The 13,218-nt window shown below is 39.0% G+C and overlaps 1 non-coding gene across 1 annotated transcript; it reads right to left on the bottom strand.

Annotated features, from left to right (window-relative positions):
• Positions 1–6,434: 6,434 nt before the first annotated feature.
• On the bottom strand, positions 6,435–6,541 carry LOC127089509 (small nucleolar RNA R71). The gene has a single exon (XR_007791093.1). It is a non-coding gene; the product is annotated as a small nucleolar RNA R71 (small nucleolar RNA).
• Between the last annotated feature and the right edge of the window lie 6,677 nt (positions 6,542–13,218).

The raw sequence follows: 13,218 nt of genomic DNA, 5'->3' as shown, positions 1-13,218 counted from the left end.
CCCCGCTACAAGTGGTAGATCTGATGGCCACGTGCGTGCTATCCATGGTGGACTTGAGTTAAAGCGTCACACACGTGGTAATCAAAACCAAGGCAAAGATTAGAACGCTGGAACAAGATCAGATGGTTGGAACCTTGCCAACACACCATCGGAGCCCTAGCTTCGATCATCTTCTCCAGTGAGGACCACCGGACTAGTCCAACCTAAACTTCATGAAAAATGGAAAACAAGGACACTATTTTGAAGAGAAAATGCTCAGGATCACGAATTTGGCCTCAATTTTCTCCAATTCCAAGTATATAAAAAGATTTAGGGATTTAAATTTTGAGGATCATGAAATGAGTTGCTTCGATCTGACCTCAAAGTAACTAAATCTTCTTGCCTATATTGGTAGAAATCCAGCCAACCAAAAATCACAAAGAATAATTAAGAATTGAGAGAGAATCGAAGAGATGAAGTTTCTGAAATTTAACCTTTGAGTAGCTTCAATTCAGCTTGATCTTGACCTGGATTTGCTTGATTCTTCCTCCTCTTGCTTCCAGTGATCAATTGAGATGGAAAGGGCAATGAATTCTTGGAGTTTGAACTTCAAAACAGAAGGTGGAATTCAAACTCGATTTTAATGAAATCCTCAAGAAATTCTATGGAGTGAGGGTTCTGAGTCGTCTTGGCGAAGCTTGGGCATGGTGTTCCTTCCTTTCTGAGCTCATGACACTTGTACTTATAGGCTTATTCAATGCTCTTTGAACACTTCTGTTAAAACTCCAAAAATAGAAATGATCTCATGCACGCTTGCTTGGGCGTGTACAAAGCCCAATCAATGATGTCAAAGGGTCCAAACTCAATTCCAAATGATGCTGGAACGAAATCAAGGGACCATGCAATGTTGAAATGAAAATTGGTCACAAATCTTTCCAAATGGGGCCATGCATTACACCCATGTGCAAGTTCCTCAATTTTGATCCAAATGAGATGATCTTGGACTTTTTGGAAAGGTGAGATCAAGGGGAACATGTTTAATGTTGAACACTTTTCCATTTGGAGCTTGGATCATGATGAATTTTGAGGTGAAAGTTTGGAAAATCAAACATATTTGAAAATTTTCTAAGTACCAAACTAAATGTTCACTTCTTCCACCTTGAACAACTTTTGCTATGGACTTCAAATGGAACAAGTTTCTTCATAAAAGTAGTAGCGCTTTCAAACCTATTCAATTTGGTCACAAATTTGACCTCATTTGTATTTGGCATGAAGGGGTTATGTATTTTAGAAGTTAAGGAAAATCACTTGTTCAATGGTAATGGCCCAAAATGACCTATAATGTCTCCTTTTGGCACATGCATTTTCAAGTTGAATTTGAACTTCCTACAAACATCAAAGTTGAAGAGGACATCTTGAATTCGATCATGAGACTTTGATGGCCTTTATATCATAAAAAATTAGCAAGTTATGGTCTTGGGAAGTTGACCTCCTAACTAGGTGTGATCCCAAAGCCAATGCATATGATGAGATATCATGAGGGATCTTATTGTCATAATTGGGGTCTTACAGCTGCCCCTATTTAAGGACATTCTAACTGAGGATGTGAAGGTTAAAATCTTCATATCGACCCAGTAGAATGGACTTAAATAACAACATATATAAACAAATTTTGGTCCCTAAGAGACCTCATGATGTATATGATATGATTATTAAAAATAATCTTTGTGGGGAAATATTGCCACAAAGGAAAAGAATTCGGAGAGACTCAAAGTCCATAGGTGTATAATGCATTCCATAAGGAACATTGACTAGGGAGACAGAGACTCTGGGGGTAAATAGGTTATGCGCAGGCCAGACTACGACTTAAAAACTGCTGGAGACACGAGGGGAATTCTATGAAAATAAATCAATGGAAGGACTCGGTTGGGGATAAGGGGAAATCTGCAGGGGAGCGGGTAGATTAGGACAAATCTGAAATACTTGAACCAAACTCAATTGAGGAAGAAAGATCTTCAACACAGGAGTACCATAAATACATTATCTAATACAAGTTACAGGGTAGTAAGATAATGTATTGTGACAGAGGGAAATCCGTTACCGGTTAGGGTAAACATATCAAGGATGACTCGCTGAGGAAAAAGGAGGCGTATTCGTTACTAGTTACTGGGTAAGAATAACCTGTTGGGGAAAATAGGATTTACAACTACCTACTACTGGGCAGAAGACTAAAGAGAAAATATTCGTCACTGGTTAAAGTGAACATATCAAGGATAAACTCAAAAGGAAGAATATCCGTCATCAGTTAGGATGAACATATCAAGTATAGACTGCCAGGGAAAAATATGAATTATATCTATCAGTTACTGGATAAAATACCAAAAAGAGAAATTTTGTCACCGGTTAGGATGAACATATCAAGGATAGACTCAGCAGGGGAAAACAGGATTTATAACTACCTTTTAACTAGGTAGAAAACCACAAAGGGAGAAAATTCGTCATCGGTTAGGATGAACATATCAAGGATTAACTCTGAGGGGAGAAGTAGGATTTATATCTACCAGTTACTAGATAGAATACCAAAGAGGAGAAAATCCGTCACCGGTTAGGATGAACACATCAAGGATTAACTGCCTGGGGAAACGTGAAAACAAATCCTCTGGGAAAATAAAGGAAGTAGATTACTTTTACCGGCTATTGGTAAAAAGTAAATTACTTAAAAATTGAGAAGAATATTACCAAAAGTATATATCTAGGTAAGAGCTAGAAAGAAACGGTCAAACAAGGACTCAACCCAAATGAGGATACAACTCAAGGGGAGTGGCTCTATCCAGATAATTAATTGGGGAGGAAACTGAAATAATGACCATCCACGAGGAAATAACTCAGTGGGGAAATGAGAAAGGTTAAACTCATTCTGCTTAAGGGGCTGACACTCTATAATTGAAGGAGGACAGACGCACCAAATCTGCATGGGGAAATAATATCACAAAAACAGGGAATTAGGAATAAGGGAATCAAATGCAGTAAAATGCATAATGAAATATCTGATTATGTGCTTTATGCGTGAATATGTATATATATGGTTGATGATTATGCTGACAAAACCATCGCAACGGACAAAACTATCGAAGATTTGAATCATCGCTGCAGCACTCGGCTAATCTCAACAAGATGCAAACACCAACTGGAGAAGAATGTTGGGGATGAACACAAATAATATGGCTCTGAATATCTTAACCCTGGTTGGGGGAAAGAGAAAAGATCTACTGAGGATTTGAATTGTCAACTCTGCGGGGAGTTTTAGATCAATACCATATTAAATGGGAGACGACCTCGCAGGGACCAAATTAAATATTGCTCAGAATCAATATTGTCATATCTGAAGATGAACTCAAGAGATAAAACTCTACTTGGAGAATCTAGGCAAACCGTTGAGGATGTGAGACTTCAATTTAGTTGGGAAAAAAATACACAAAATGGACTGATCACCAATTCAGCTCTAGTAGGGACAAATAATGAACTGTTTTTGGGAATTATCAAACGAACTGCTTGGGGAAGACCAACAAGGCTCCACATTGTCAAGACTTACCTGTTTTCAAATTGTTGTTGATATTATTTGCTGAAATTGATTGCTTTTAAAGTAATTGCTTTTATATTCTTAAGAAAAAATGATTTTAATTTATTAATTCCTTTCAGAATTATCATCATAAAAATTCAATTTTATTTAGCTGAGATACATAAGAGTAGAAACAATTGGATAAAAAGCTCAACTTTATTTAATAGAATGGTAGTCTGTAAGTGACAGGACTCCATAGATCTTTACAAAAGTTGAAAAATGGAAATTTACATGGAAAAGGGCTACATTGAATACAATGATCACTACTCTCCCTTCCCACTTCAATATCCACTGTGCTTTTGGCTTTGGCTGAGAATGACGAATCATAAATGAATGACTTGCTCCAAGCTGTCTCTAATGATCCGGACCAAACGAATGCAGTTACTTGCCACAATTCCTAATTTTTGCCTAGATTGCCCTAAGGCGGGGTACTCAATCTATCGGGATGAATTTCTATTTTATGTCCTAACTTTTGCCTGGATCGCCCTTTCGGGTTTTCAATCCACCGATAACACTGAAATTTACTGTATTTTCGACTCCGATTTCACTTGCATTCTAGTTGTTTTATTGTTATTTTGTTGTGTTATTATTATGTTTTTCTTTATTTTCAGGTTTTTACTTTAATCGGAGCCCCGATCGAGAAAAGGAGCGAAAAAGAGCTAAAAACCATAAAATTCAGCATTTTGTACTTGTGGCTTCCACCATGGCAGGCGCCATAGACCCTGCCATGACGTGTCCAAGCTCAACCTCCCTCAACTGCAACGTTCCCCACTACTTCTACTAAGGCGCCTCAGATTGGCCTTGTGGCGAACGCCATGGCCTTGTGGCGGGCGCCACAAGAGGAAAAGTTTTCCCTCCCATTTTCAAGTTGAAGGGCATCCTTGTCATTTCCATCTTTTTACTTGCTTATAAATGGAAACTCGAAATCAATTTTTCAATCATCCAAACTTAGAACAGAGGCAAACTCAGAGCAACTTTGTTTCACTTAGGCATATATTCAGTATTTTAAAGTGGTAATCGCTTCGCATTGGAGTGTTACAACAATTGTGTAATAAAGTCTGTGATCGAGTCTGTAATCGAGCTTGGAGCACCTTGGAAAGAAGTTAATCCTGCCGCCATTTTCATTTCCTCTTTGCAATTTATTCAACCCTTCGATTGGAGCAGGTTTTTATTACTTGTCTTTATCTTATTTATTTTCTCGCACTCGCTTTACTTTATTTATTTTCTCGCACTCGCTTTACTTTATTTATTTTCTCGCACTCGCTTTACTTTATTTATTTTCTCGCACTCGCTTTAAATTATTTATTTCCTCGCACACGCTTTAAATTATTTATTTCCTCGCACTCGCTTTAATTTATTTATTTCCTCACACTCGCATTAAATTATTTATTTCCTCGCACTCGCTTTAAATTATTTATTTCCTTGCACTCGCACTTCTTTATTTACTTCTCGCACTCGCACTAATTTTATTTAAATTAATGCACTTTTACTTTACCATGTCTAACTAAATTTATAAGGTTAGAATGTAAAGATCGTAATTGAACAGATAATCCGTACAATTGTTCGTAGAAGCACTTAAGGGCTATTTTAACTTTCAACTTAAGTTTTCCCGCACTTCAATTCCGTTGGGTAATATTGAAAGCCGTCCAACGTCTATCTAAACTTAATTATTTTTAACTATTTCAAAAACAACGAAAGCGCTTTGTTTAGTTCATTAGGAGTTTTTAACTTAAGAAGAAAAGAGATTTTAAAACTATTTTCGGACGCGTTTATAAGTTTAGAGTCTGGTTCGTGAGAACCTCTTTTGGTTAAGAAATCCAGGTTATAATACTTTTCAACTTAGTCAAGATACTATATTTCTTAAAAATAGGTTTACTACTCTAACGCAATGCGTGCCTTTTTATAAGTGACAATAAAAGGGTTTGATTAGGGAGTACAATTTGGTTCTGATTACGCGAAAGCGACAGTTCCCGTTAAATTTTTTCTTTTCAAAGTAGGAAACATTGTCCATAAGTAGTTCTATTAGCAAGTACTTGGATTATTAATTGATTATGTGAATTACATTCGACCCTGTCTTTATTAATTAAACTGTTATCTAATACTTTACTTTTCTTTGCACCTCTAAAAACACCTATTTTGTTGCCTTTGATAAACACCATAAAAATAGATAACGATAAATTGACAATTGGTCTATGTGGATTCGACAATCTTTTATATTACTCTGACGCGTTCGTATACTTGCGAAAAGCACGCATCAAGTTTTTGGCGCCGTTGTCGTGGACCAATTTCGTCAAATTTCATTTCCCTGTTGTTATATCGTTTAGACTTAAGTTTTTCCCGCCGGTCAATGCGAAGAACTCGCAGCACCAGAAGTTTAAGCTTAGTATACCCTATGGCAGAACCTGAACGTTACGCTCGCACACGTTTATTCTTTCATAGAATTAAGAGAGTTATGGACGAAGATCAAAACCAAAGACCTCTTAAGGACTTCGCTCAACCATCCAATGAAGAACCTAGTTCTAGTATAGTAAACCCAACCATCCCAGCTAATAATTTTGAACTTAAACCATCCCTGTTACAACTAGTGCAACAAAGACAATTCGCAGGTCTCGCTACTGAGAACCCAAACCAACATTTAAAAATATTTCTTCAATTAGCAGACAATTTTAAAACCAATGGAGCTTCTCCTGAGGCAATACATTTAAGATTATTCCCTTTTTCCCTCAGAGATAAAGCCCTATCATGGTTAGATTCCCTTCCACCCAATTCCATTACGACTTGGGATAACCTTAGAAGAGTATTTCTTGCTAGATACTTTCCCCCGAGTAAGACCGTCGTTCTTCGAAACCATATAACTAGATTTACCCAAAACCAAGGAGAATCGCTGTTCCAAGCTTGGGAGAGATATAAAGAGTTGTTACGAGCATGCCCACATCATGGTTTAGAAAATTGGTTAATCATTCAAACCTTCTATAATGGACTTCACTATAACACCAAGATGACCATCGACGCTGCCGCAGGCGGTGCTCTGATGAACAAACCTTATCCTGAAGTTAGTGCCCTCATCGAAGATATGGCTCAAAACCATCAATCATGGGGAGTCGAACGAGCGACAGTTGAGAAGAAGGAAGCCTAAGGAGGAGTGCATGAACTAAGCTCTATAGACATGACGCAAGCTAAAATGGACGCATTAGCCCTTAAGGTCGAGCATATGGGCATAAACCCGAATACTGTAGCCGCAATTTCGTCGGATTGTGAGATATGTGGAGCCAAAGGACACCAATCTGCAGAATGCAGTCTATTAAACGAAACCCACTCTGAGCAAGTGGACTACACCCAAGGGAACCCATACTCGAATACCTATAACCCTGGATGGAGGAATCACCCGAACTTCTCCTATAAAAACAATAACCCTATCCAAAATAATGCACCTCCGAGACCTAGTTATCAAGCCCCTAGATCAAATCAACCTATGCAACCTGTACCACCAAAGCCGAGCCTTGAGAAAATTATGGAAAATTTTATCACCGTTCAAACCCAACAAAACAAGGAGTTCATGAACCAGAACATTCATGTTAACGAATTGATTACTCAGTTAGAAACCAAGGTTGACCAAATAGTTACTCATACTAAGATGCTTGAAACCCAGATCTCTCAGGTAGCTTTAAACCAAGCCCCTCAGACTACACCTGGAGGATAATTCTCTGGACAACCTCAACAAAATCCGAGAGGACAAGCCAATGCCATTACCCTACGAAGTGGGAACGCTTATGATGAGCCACCAAACCCTAGATTGAGCGAACCCGCAACTTCTAAGGAATGTACCGAACCCACGGGCGAAGTAAAGGAACCAGAGGAACCTGAAAACCGGGAAGGTCGAGAAAAAGGAGAAGAACTTAAAACTTACGTACCACCCCCGCCATATAAACCACCTATACCATATCCACAGAGACTCAAACAAACCCATATCAATAAACAGTATCAAAAATTTATTAAAGTTATAGAAAAACTTCATGTAGAAATCCCTTTCACAAAAGCCATCACCCAAATACCTTCTTATCCAAAGTTTCTCAAAGACATCCTTACCAACAAACGTAGACTTGACGATCCGAAGCCTTTGAAATGTAATGCTATTTCCAAGGACAAGTTAGAAAAGAAAGATAAAGATCCTGGAAATTTCTCAATTCCTTGCCTTTTGGGTAATCATGTCATCGAAAAAGCTTTTCTAGACTTAAGAGCTAGTGTGAGCCTAATGCCTTTAGCAGTTTGTGAGAGGTTAAACTTAGGAGAATTACAACCTACTAAGATGTCACTTCAGTTAGCCGATAGATCTGTTAAGTATCTGATAGGCATCTTAGAAGATGTCCCTGTTAGGATAGGTCACTTATTTATCCCTACTGATTTTGTTGTCATGGACATCAAAGAGGACAATGATATACCAATCCTTCTAGGTAGACCATTCTTATCGACTGCAGGAGGCATAATAGATGTCAAGAAAGGAAAGTTGACATTTGAGGTAGGTGACGAGAAAATAGAATTTATACTTTCGAAGTTCCTTATGGCACTTGTGATGGGAGACGCGTGTTATGCCTTAGATATCATTGATGAATGTGTTAGAGAATTAGAACAAGAAGAAATTATAAAAACAATAAAGTTACCATCAACTCCCATAATGGAAGATGATGACTTTAAGAAACCCTACATCGATGATAACCTTTACGAATGTTTATCCCTTACCCCAGATCCTATGCCATGCCCTAAGAAACCAACCTTAGAACTTAAGGAACTGCCTAAGAACCTAAGATATGAGTTCCTCGATGAAAAGATGAACCGTCCAGTTATAGTCAGTGCTACCTTGAGCCAAGGGGAAATGAACCAACTTTTAGACGTTTTACGAAGATATCCCTCAGCCTTAGGATATAATATCTCTGACCTGAAAGGTATAAGCCCATCCGTATGCATGCATCGGAATTCGCTCGAGGAAGATTCAAAACCCTCCAGGGAACATCAGAGAAGAATAAACCCTATAATGAGTGATGTTGTTAAGAAGGATGTTCTTAAGTTACTTGAGGCAGGTATAATCTACCAGATCTCGGATAGTAAGTGGGTGAGCCCTGTGCATGTAGTACCTAAAAAGGGAGGCATCCCAGTCGTACAAAACGACAAAGGCGAACATGTAGCAAAACATTTAGAAGGAGGATGGCGGATGTGTATAGATTATAGAAAATTAAATAAAGCAACCAGGAAGGATCATTTCCCTTTACCATTTATAGACCAAATGTTGGAGCGTCTAGCCAGACACTCTTACTTCTGCTATCTAGATGGATACTCTGGATTCTTCCAAATACCTATCCACCCCGAAGATCAAGAAAAAACTACCTTTACATGCCCTTATGGAACTTTTGCCTACATACGAATGTCGTTCGGCCTCTGTAATGCCCCAGCTACTTTCCAACGCTGCATGATGTCAATCTTTGCAGATTACCTAGATGGTATCATGGAAGTGTTTATGGATGATTTCTCGGTTTGCGGATTTGATTTCCACAATTGTCTTGCTAACCTTGAGAAAATCCTGGAGAGATGTGTGGAGGTGAACCCCATGCTAAACTGGGAAAAGTGTCATTTCATGGTGACCGAAGGAATAGTTTTAGGACATATAGTTTCCGAAAAAGGTATAGAGGTAGATAAAGCTAAAATAGAAGTTATAGAAAACCGAAAACCACCAAAAACCATCAGAGAAGTCCGAAGCTTTCTTGGACACGCTGGATTCTACCGGCGTTTTATTAAGGACTTCTCCAAAATAACTAAACCTTTAATTGGACTTTTAATGTAAGATACTGAATTCATTTTTGATGAAAAATGTAATGACGCATTTAATCTTTTAAAGCAAGCGTTAATCTCAACACCCATTATGAAACCACCAGATTGGTCAGAACCTTTTGATATAATGTGCGATGCTAGTGATTATGCAGTTTGAGCCGTTCTAGGACAAAGGAAAGATAAAAAATTACATGCCATTTATTATGCTAGTAGAACCCTAGATGCTGCCCAACTTAACTATGCAACAACTGAAAAAGAATTACTCCCTGTAGTATTCGCTATAGACAAATTTAGATCTTATCTAGTAGGAGCAAAAATTATAGTTTACACCGATCATGCTGCCATTCGTTACCTATTAAGTAAAAAAGATGCCAAGCCCAGGTTACTCCGATAGATTCTATTACTACAAGAGTTTGATTTAGACATAAGACATAAGAGGTAAATAGTATTATCAAGCATTGTCTTTCTGCACCTTATGGTGGACATGCGAGCACCTCTAAGACATACGCCAAGATTCTTCAAGCTGGCCTATTCTGGCCTACCATGTGGCGTGATGTCTATGCTTGCATTGTCAAATGTGATAGATGCCAACGCATTGGAAACATTTCAAGGCATGATGAAATGCCTCTAAGAAACATTCAGGAAGTAGAACTCTTTGACGTATGAGGTATAGATTTCATGGGACCTTTCCCACCATCCTTAGGAAATAGGTACATCTTAGTAGCTGTAGACTATGTGTCTAAGTGGATTGAAGTTATAGCTGCACCCACAAACGACACTAGGGTAGTAATCAAACTATTTAAAAACTATATATTCCCTAGATTTGGAACACCAAGTTTAGTCATAAGCGATGGAGGATCACACTTTATATCGAGAATATTTGACAAACTTTTAAGAAAATATGGAGTTAGGCATAGAGTAGAAACACCATACCACCCACAGACTAGTGGCCAAGTAGAAGTGTCCAATAGGGAGATAAAACAAATCCTAGAGAAAACCGTTTCTATTTCTAGGAGAGACTGGTCTCAGAAGCTTCAAGAAGCATTATGGGCCTATAGAACCGCTTTCAAAACCCCTATAGGAACTACTCCTTATCAACTAGTTTATGGAAAATCCTGTCACTTACCGTTCGAATTAGAGCATAAGGCCTATTGGGCCATTAAAACTTTGAATTTATACTACCTAGCCGCTGGAGAAAAGCGTACCCTAGACATTCATAAACTAGAAGAACTTAGGCAATCGGCCTACGAGAATGCAAAAATATATAAAGAGAGGAAAAAAGCCTATCACGACAAAAGAACAGTAAAGAAAAACTTCAATGTAGGCGATCCTGTTCTCCTTTTCAACTCTAGGTTACGACTTTTCCCTGGAAAGCTACATTCAAGATGGACTGGTCCTTTCGAAGTATCCAAGATTCTGAGATCCGGAGCCGTAGAAATCAAGAACGAAACCTGTAGTCCATTCGTTGTAAATGGACAAAGACTGAAGCTCTACGAAGGAGGAGACTTTCCAACATACTACTCAAGCCACACCCTAATTGATCCACCAATCCCTACTACTACAGGTGTATAGATTCTAATTGTCAAGCTAATGACGTTAAACAAGCGCTGCGTGGGAGGCAACCCATGGTTTTTCTTTCATTTTACTTTTTCGCATTTATTTAATTTATTTTTATTTTATTTTATCATATTTTGCTTCAAGACTACAAATTTGAATGGTTTGCATTTTCAGGATCACTTTCTTAACTTTTACAGGATGCAGGATTTCGATGATATGCACGTGGCCTATAGAGATAATGCTCAGAGAGAGCGCTATATCGCTTTGTATCAGCGCCCTATGGCACCCACGCGTTATCCTGATCAGCACTGTATGGAGGCACTGGGTATCGAGCCGAGTATCTGATTCCTTAGCCACCAGCTTCACTGGGACGAGTTTGCTTATGACTTGAGTAACACCTACAGGACCCTGACATTGAAGTTCCTGAGTTCATTCGACTATGACCCATACTCTGGACCAGATGGGTATGTTGCTTTCAGGCTCTTTGGAGTTGAGTACTCTTTCAGCCAGGAAGAGTTCGGCGACCTATTGGGTTTCCAAACCACTCCTGATGCTATCCCGGAGACACCTATGGGATATTTTCTGGGTCAGGAGGTGGAGAAGTTTTGGAGTGATATATCAGGTGGCGGAAGCCAAGATCCATCTACGCAGCTGTCTGATGTTATACATAATCCTGCCTTTAGATACTTCCAGATGATATTGGCACATTCCTTCCTAAGAAGACCGGATGCAGAGACATTACTGAGTGAAGAGGAGATCTTTCTACTATTTTGTGCATCCCAGTCTCGCCCAGTAGCATGTGGGAACTTTTTGTTATATAGTCTCAGCGGTGTCTCCAGATCTACCGAAGGAGTCATCCATGTGGGCGGGATCATCACGTAGATTGCTGTCGCTTTAGGTCTGTCTCGCAAGCTTTCACATCTCTGGATCTACTGTGGGTACACTACCATGGACATCGACTTCTGTTTGACCAGAGGGTTGATGAGGAGAGCCTCTTTCCATCCATGTCAATTCTGATTTCTAGTCGACAGCGAGGCTATCCATTATTTCACACTACCAGATCCTATGATGACCAGTGTGCATGATCCAGCGAATTGGAGTTATGCTTTAGAGGGCCAGGGAGAGACGTCGAGGAGCCGAGATCACCACCCATTGTTGAATACACGCCTACACCGCCTTCTCCCAGGATCACTGTTTTCTCTAATAATCTTCCATTGTAGACCCCCGACATCTGCACCCAGATTGCTGAGTGTCGTAGAGAGATCGCAGAGCTTAGACAGGAGGTGGCTGACCTCACTTTACAGATGGGAGTGTCTGATCTCAGACACGCTACTGAAGCCGACTGTTTATATTAGGAGATCGTAGAGCTCAGGCAGGAGGTAGCCATGCTCCGTGGATCCACTCAGGAAGACGACATCCCTACTATATGATCTCACCATTTCATCTTATTTTATCTCTTTTTTATATTTCTCGTATTTACATAACTCATTTTATATTATCGCATTTGGAATATTATATACACTATGCCTATACATTGATATTTCTACTTTTATCTATATATGTCTTATGTTTGTTTTATTTGCATTTTTTATTTTAGTTGTTTATTTATTTATTAGTCTAATATTTAATTTTTGTTTTATTTTTATTTTTTATTTTTTACTCCTATAAAAAATATGCAAGTCAATGATACTAGGAAATCACAAGACAAATACTATCCGGACCCCTTAAAGCCAAAAGACAAGGAGAAGCCGAAGCCAAAGGACCAAAATCCGGCCCAGCCAGATTTTGCCTTGTGGCGCCTGCCATAGACCCTGTGGCGCCCGCCACAGCGTCTGTAAAAGGTCGGGGCAGAACCTCCTTCTTCACCATTTTCACACCTTACAACCTTCCAAACCCATTTTCCCACCTTGCAAAAACGTCCTTGAACCCACAAAAATCTCACACCATTCTAATCACCACACCGTACAAATCATTTTTCCGATTTCCATTTTCATTTTCATCCGTCGGATTTCGTAAAAATCCAACCTTTTCACATTCCACTTCATCTTCTTCGTCACTTTTCAAGAGCTACACAAATGGAGTTTAATGGATTCATTCTTTGAGGAGGGAAACCGGGGGATAGACAAAGAAAAATCATCGAACGGTTGCAAAATCGGGAGATCCTCCTGACAAGGTATGTTGACGAAAACTGTCTCTACACTTTAGGTATCTATCATAGCATATTTCATTTATTAGATAACTTA

The sequence above is a fragment of the Lathyrus oleraceus genome, chromosome 5, assembly GCF_024323335.1.
Source record: "Lathyrus oleraceus cultivar Zhongwan6 chromosome 5, CAAS_Psat_ZW6_1.0, whole genome shotgun sequence".
NCBI lineage: Eukaryota > Viridiplantae > Streptophyta > Magnoliopsida > Fabales > Fabaceae > Lathyrus > Lathyrus oleraceus.
Note: the sequence above shows the minus strand (reverse complement) of the source record. Positions and strands in the feature narration are given on the sequence as shown.